General features: G+C 31.9%; 1 long non-coding RNA gene across 1 annotated transcript; it reads left to right on the forward strand.

The window, feature by feature from the left end:
• The first annotated feature begins 2,542 nt into the window (after window positions 1-2,542).
• LOC137637294 (uncharacterized) lies at window positions 2,543-3,548 on the forward strand. Its single transcript, XR_011043532.1, has 3 exons — window positions 2,543-2,617; window positions 2,817-3,047; window positions 3,379-3,548. It is a non-coding gene; the product is annotated as an uncharacterized lncRNA (long non-coding RNA).
• The last annotated feature ends 3,395 nt before the right edge of the window (window positions 3,549-6,943 follow it).

Raw genomic sequence — 6,943 nt, forward strand, 5'->3', positions numbered from 1 at the left:
ACCTCAGCATAATCAAAAGTTTAATGTTTGAATCTATGTATAAAAACATACGTAATTTAAACATAATGTTCTTATTATGATAAGACTTTTTCAGACTTCCATGGTTCTCGGTTAGTTATTGATCAGCTGTTGGAGTAAATTCAAAGTATCTATAATAATATAGGAGACCTAAGTTTTAGCAATATAAAATTTGTATTAAGAAATAAAAATATGTTACTAAAACGTATTATTCTTTATATGATAATTAGGTCGTAAGTTGGCCTTGGCACCAGCCACCCATTGAGATACTACCTCTAGAGAGACATTTTGGTCATTTATTGGCCAGACAGTACTATATTGGATCCCTCCCTCTAATTTTGGTTCATCTTTCCTCTACCTATACATCCACCGAATAGTCTGGCCTATTCTTTCCACATTTTCCTTTATTCTCATACACCTGACAACACTGAGATTCCCAAAACAATTCTACGCTCTAGGGATAAAGTACTACAATCTAACTGTCCAGTAGCTACTTTCCTCTTGGTTAGTGTAGAAGAAATCTTCAGCTATGGTAAACAGCTCTTGTAAGAGAAGGCCATTTAAAATTAAACCTTATCCCCTAATCTTTGGTATTGTCATAACCTCTGTAGTGTACACTGGGGCACACTTTTAAGTCTCTTTTTTTATGGAAGGAGCTACTGTATTTTGATGTTGTTACTCTTTTTATTCATATTTTTTTCTTAGTTTTAATGGTTTATTACGTATTTAGTAGTTTACATAAATCCTTATTTCTTTTCCTCATAGGGCTATTTTTCCGTGTTATAGCCCTCGGGCTTATACCATGCTGCCTTTCCCACTAAGTCTATAGCCTAGCTAATAATAATAATAATAATAATAATAATAATAATAATAATAATAATAATAATAATAATAATAATAATATGTTTCCTGAAGTAGTCTTGATCTTTTGTTTTAAATTTAAATATCCATATTAATTTTCATATAGATATTTAAATTTATGAAAGATAAAGTCTAATCTTTTGTTATATATATATATATATATATATATATTTATATATATATATATATACATATATATATATATATATATATATATATATTCTTACAAAGCTGGGCTAGTGTAGAGTAAATCATTTATTTATGTATTTCATATGTGTATTTAAGAGGTTAATAGCCAGCTCATAAGGTGAGTTCTTTTCATATTCTATGTAAATTGTGTAAGACTTGTTTCGCTTATTTCATTGTATTCTTCATTCAAGTCAGTATAAATAATTTAACATTTTTTCAAGAATTAACTTTTTATTTCTTGTATTTTGTTCAAAAGTGTTATACTACACTACGAGGTATGGACAAGGGCTTCTCTAATTTTTGTCTATGTCTTCATGAGGTATTGCATTATGTTTGAGAGAAAATACGCAATTCATATATTTGCCACGTGTTTTAGAAGGTTCCCGAAAAAAACTAGAGTTAGCCTTTATCTTTTATTTTCATTTCTAAGAACTTTAGGTGGGCGGAGCTACGTGAGAGAGAGTCATCTCTCTGGTGCTTTATATGTGTCTGAGAAAGTAATAGTTGGTAACTCTGGCGTTGCTAAGCCAGCCCCCAAGCTTTTAGACTGAGAACCCAGAAGATTAAAAAATAACTAAGTCAATATATCTAAGTGCCCCTAGGGATGCATAGGGCAGAACATAAACAGCCTGTCCTGTGAAAGAGCCAACATCCCCTCTCAAGTACCTCGAGTGTGTGTCCTCTCCAAAGTGATCAATTTTGTGCACAATGTATAACATTGTAGTGTGTTAAAAAATGACTACAACTTTGCAAGTGATTTTAGATTTATTTTGTTGAGGTGTGTGCAGGTACTATGTAAATATTTGTAACTGGCCCAGGGAAATTTATGTAAAATAAGTGAAGTTTTTGTATTTTGACTTCACTTCGTTTGAGTTAAACTTGTAAGTTTGACAATTACTTTGTGTAATTTCTTTATGAGTTAAATCCTTAGAGTGTTGAAGGTTATCTATTCTCATTAGTTACCAAGACTAATTAATTGAGTAAAATTTAATTTCCAATGAAACAAGTGGTTTTATATTTTTCATTAGTATTAATTCCTTTTGCCTTAATCTTAATTTTGCTCAGACTTAATATTTAGAGTGATTTATCTATTATGTAAACTCTTTCGAGGTACTGTAATCTTTATAGAATATATTTATTTATGTAAAGATTGTATTATTTTGATCACCAATGTTTTTCATAGTACTCTCTCCTATCACTGCTAATGAATCGAAGTAAGAGGTGGTTTTAAATAGTTCTTAATAATAACTACCCATTTTTTGTTTACAGTGTATTTAACCCTGGACAGGTAAACTTGCAGCGTATAAGCTACCGCCTATATGCGCAAAACCACTTTTTCAATTCTGCGCCGCTTAGGTCTGGCTTCTGAGCGGAAATTTACCAAATTACCCATCACCGGTTAGTTAAACCAGAGACACAGCCGAAGGAACAACCGCTATATCCTCCTCTCTCTCTCTCCTCCTCTCTCTCTCCTCTCTCTCTCTCTCTCTTTTTTTTGAAATCACCATTTTTTATTTTCCTGGTAGCATATACGATACACGTTTACCGGGTAAGAGACTGTGATTGATTTTCATAAGTTTTACATATTGATCAAAATATATTTATTTCTGTAAATAGTGTTTTGATACTTATATTGAACGTTGATAGATGATTTGAGAAAAGGATGCTAATGGTATATTGGATGTAGGATTACCATCTATAGTTTAATTTAACCAATATTAGTAATGTGTTTTTTTCTCTTTTTTCAGTTTCGATTATGGCACGCAGAAATCTTTCTGAAGAGGAGATCTTGATGAGATTGTTCAGCACTGATGACCTTGGGAGCGATTGAGAGGTTGATCATGACAAAATACAGGTAAATAGCACGTGCGAGGACGATTATGACATGAAAATGAGAACAACTTTTTTTCTAGATATCTCATTTTTAAGCCTAACAGTTCATTTTTCAACTAAAAATGCACTGAATGTATCCCAGAATGGTTAGTATCCATTATTTTCTTTTTTAACTAAATATTTTCTACAATTTTAGCAATAATTTTCGGATATCATAGGTCACATACACTGGAATATTGTAAATATGAAAGAGGAAAATTCATTATCGGCGCTAGTTATTCGTTTGAAATATTTTTGAAAAATAGTTAACTTTTTTTTACTTCGGGATTTTCATATATCTTAATTATCTATTATTCGAATTTTATGTATACAATTTTCTAGCAGTCTCAATTCCTAATATATATTAGAAAAAATATTTTTGTCACATGTAACTTTTTTTCGTTACTAAAAATTTCCCCCTCTTTCTTTTCTTTCCAGATTTTTATGTTTTCAGTCTAGGAGGTTCATTTTTCAACTGAATATCCCTCAGGGACTCCTAAAAACTACCATTAGGCTGTTTTTATCAAGTAGCAAGGACAAAGGCTTCCAGGGCCCCGAGAATGGTAGTCCCTCAAAATCAATAAATGTTTTCAGGTCTTAGTTAATAAAAAATCATTAAGGTTCCATGTTTTTTATTGAGTACATCCTAGTCGTAGATAGCTAGAATTATATGTACAAATAATTATAAAAAAATCAATACCGGAACTCTCAAGTGAAATTGAAACAAGCGGTAGCCTATACGCTACACGTTTATCGATTTAGACGTTTACCTGGCCAGGGTTTAGAGACCTTTGGATATTCAGTGTTTCTATAATTTTCTGTTTGAGAATTATTTAATGTTTTCAGAGTTTAGGTATGATTCAAATATAACAGATTCAAGTAAAAAACAAACAGGTAAGTTTGGAACTCGAGAGATTGTGTTGCTTATCAGCCATAATATGTATTATATATATATTTGGTTCCTACACCATGGGACCATAACATAATATATATATATATATATATATATATATATATATATATATATATATATATATATATATATATATATATATATATATATAATATATAGATATATATATATATATATATATTATATATATATATATATATATATATATATATATATATATATATATATATATATATATATATATATATATATATATATATATATATATATAATCTATATCATTGACAAAGAAGTTTAGATGGATTTGTTTGGGAAAGTAAGCAATCTTATAAGTTATATATAAAAGACACCATTCTATGGACATTGGTATAATTTCTGTATGTAACCACTGATAGATGATAGGCAAGATATACTTATCTTTGGTTACTTCTGGTTAGATTAGATAGGTTAGGTGTGAGTAGCAAAATACATTCGAGAATTATACTGTCTACGTTTTGTTAGGTCGGCAAATCTTTGTAACATACAAATGTGGCCTTATTGGTAAAGTCTGTCTGGTGGCCACCAGACGGGGGTTCGAGTTCCGCTCACACTCATTAGCTCCTTTAGCGAGTACTGGACTGGCGCTCCAGACAGGTTTTTTCTCCGTAGTTTCTTGGTGTGGCTGCAACCTCGCCATCCTTTTGGGGTTTGGGAGGAGACAATAGGTCAATCTGCTGAGTCCTTAGCATCTATTACCTGGTCCTTCCTTGTCCTCGCTTGGGTGGAGACCGGGTTTGGTGCTTATCATATGTATATATAGTCAGTCATTCTTCTTGATAGTAAAATGTTACTACCAATTGCCTCTGCCATTCATGAGACGCCTTTAAACTTTTAAACATGAAGGCTACAAGAGTACAAATCTACAAGGAAAAAGTAGCATGAAGGAAAGGGCCACATGATAATCAAAACCTTTTCATTTCCGTTCTATATGAAAATATATTTCTACATATATGAATTTGAAATACTAATACATTACCGAGTTATGGAGAAGTCATACTACTAATGGCCGTTATCATTATTTTAAATGAAAAATATTTTGCACATTCTGAAATAGATGAACGATTAATCCCCAAAAATCCTTGGATAATTTTTTGAAAGATAATGGTATTGTATGAATTTCAATAAAAATTATTTTATTTGGGAAAAATTCTTTCCTTATTTTTCTAATTCATATTTTGAGTAAAGTTGTGTGTTCATTTCTGATGTTTGTATAACATTAAGAAATAGGCAACAGTGTTTTGTAGTAAAAACTTTATGTCGATCCTACAAAAAAAAAGACCTTATCTCCCGTTTTCCAGATATGTATGGGAAGCAAACATCGTTACTAGACGCACCATATAAAATCCATATTGTGATATGATATATATATATATATATATATATATATATATATATATATATATATATATATAATATATATATATATATATATATATATATATATATATGATCCATGCAGAAAGATAATGAGACATCGGAATATTGGTTTTCTTCATTTATTACGAAAGGTTCATTCGTAAGTACACTGTACACAACTACCCTCTTAGGTTAGGGACTTGTCAACTCGAGCGCCCTTGGGCAACTAAACTCCCCTCGCTACCAAAATGCAATCATTTACAATAACATGTTGAAACAGTTTTTTTTGGAATACTCATGAATATTGAGTTCATTAACCTTGACTTACAAGACAAGACATATCTACATACATAAATTAAGACATTATTCATCACCTACGCTCCTCACTCTAGGAGGAGGTGCGCACTCACCCTCACTAGTCTATGATATATGGAGGACACTCCGACCCGGAATAGGCATGGTATGTACTAAACAGAAATGCAACAAAAAATACATATACATAGAATTCACCCCCCAAAAAATAACATATCTTTCACAAAAAAAATAAATAAAAATAAAAAGTGAAATATTGCATGTAAAAATGTATACAATATAGTATTAATAATTCCACTCATTTCTTCTTGAGACCTCTGCAACTACAGTACAGAATACCCTAAGAAAGAAAAAAATCATAACATCAGTTGTACATAACCTCATCAATAACCTCCCTCAAGTTGTGGGCAATACGGGCTTCTCGGGCAGGACAGGGGAAGGAATAATTATTCCTTCATCCCTTGATTTTACTTGTCCGGGTTTTCGGCACAATTTCGCAACACAACTCACTACCACCGTTTCACCATTCATTTAAATCACTACAACACTTTCACCTGCAACTTTACACCGGTGGCCGCTAGCTGTTTTCCCGATAAAACATTCATCTTCCTGCCCTTCCCTTATAACATTAAGTATAAATTATTCACATCTACATATTCTGATACTGCCTATTCTCAAGGTTAAACTTTAATCCTGTAGCCACATGCCGTTCGGGAACCACCCCGGCCCCAGCAACTAGTAGTCATATAAATACATAAATAATACAGCATCCACCTTACGGATCTCACTTGACCTATTTAACCTCTGATTGTTTTTAAGCTCACTCAGCAATGTTATATGTATTTCTACACTCATCAATATTACCGCAACATTTTACGAATACATTTAGCATCAATATAAAAGAAGACATTGTTAGCATCAAGTTTATTTAAAAAAAATCAAAAGAAGAAATGAAGTGTGTTCAAACAACAACAATAGCAAAGGAAAAAATATCCACTCTTCAACTTAAGGGATGTCACGTATGCACGGGTAAGGAGGAACACTTTTGAAAACTACCTCTTTAGGCATCACATGTATGTGTGCCTGATGATGTTCAGACACTGCGCCATTAATAATGCTTTGTATCACAATTCTGTTAGATTTAACCATCTTTACTCGGTACGGACCCAAATACTCTGGCTCTTGTTTGTGTTTCCTAGGTTGTAATTCTTTCAAATACACACGATCGCCCAAAAATAGTTTTACCAGTGCGGTTTTGAACCAACCATCATGCTTTGAGCTGTGATTTTCATTAGCTCTTTTCAAAAACCTTTCAGTGGTGTTCATTACTCTCCTCAATAGATTAATTAGATATACATGATATTGCTCAGTTGAATAATTTGG

This window comes from Palaemon carinicauda, unplaced genomic scaffold (genome assembly GCF_036898095.1).
Source record: "Palaemon carinicauda isolate YSFRI2023 unplaced genomic scaffold, ASM3689809v2 scaffold636, whole genome shotgun sequence".
NCBI lineage: Eukaryota > Metazoa > Arthropoda > Malacostraca > Decapoda > Palaemonidae > Palaemon > Palaemon carinicauda.